The sequence below is a fragment of the Pteropus alecto genome, unplaced genomic scaffold, assembly GCF_000325575.1.
Source record: "Pteropus alecto unplaced genomic scaffold, ASM32557v1 scaffold13377, whole genome shotgun sequence".
Taxonomy (NCBI): domain Eukaryota; kingdom Metazoa; phylum Chordata; class Mammalia; order Chiroptera; family Pteropodidae; genus Pteropus; species Pteropus alecto.
In genome coordinates, this window is record NW_006439666.1 from 1 (window position 1) to 657 (window position 657).

General features: G+C 37.4%; 1 non-coding gene across 1 annotated transcript; it reads right to left on the reverse strand.

The window, feature by feature from the left end:
* Positions 1-184: 184 nt before the first annotated feature.
* LOC112483772 lies at positions 185-303 on the reverse strand. The gene has a single exon (XR_003047745.1). It is a non-coding gene; the product is annotated as a 5S ribosomal RNA (ribosomal RNA).
* Positions 304-657: the final 354 nt, after the last annotated feature.

Below are 657 nucleotides of genomic sequence, written 5' to 3' on the forward strand. Positions count from 1 at the left end.
CTTCAGTGACTTATAATTTTCTGAATATAGCTCTTTTACCAGCTTGGTTGATTTTTTTTTTTCCTAGATATTTTATTGTTTTGGATGCAATTGTAAGTGGGATTGTCTTCTTAGTTTCTCTTTCTGCTAGTTCATCATTGGTGTATAAAAATGCAACCAATTTCTTTTTTTCTTTTTTTTTTTATGCCTACAGCACCCGGTCTTCTTAGGTGGTCTCCCATCCAAGTACTAACCAGGCCCGACCCTGCTTAGCTTCTGAGATCAGACGGGATCGGGCTTGTTCAGGGTGGCACGGCCGTAGACCAACCAATTTCTGAATATTAATTTTTCTATCCTGCTACTTTACTGAGTTCATTTATCAGTTCTCACTTTTTTTTGGGGGGGGGGTGCAATCATTAGGATTCTCTCTCTATAGAGTATGATGTCATCTGCAAATAATGAGTTTTATTTAATCCTTTCCAATTTGGATGCCTTTTATTTCTTTTTCTTGCCTGCTTGCTGAGGCTAAAAACTTCTAAAACTATATTGAATACAAGTGGTGAAAGTGGATATCCTTGTCTTGTCCCTGATCTTAAGAAAAATGCTTTTAGCTTTTCCCTGTTGAGTATGGTGTAAGCTGTGGGTTTGTCATATGTGGTCTGTATGATGTTGAGGTAT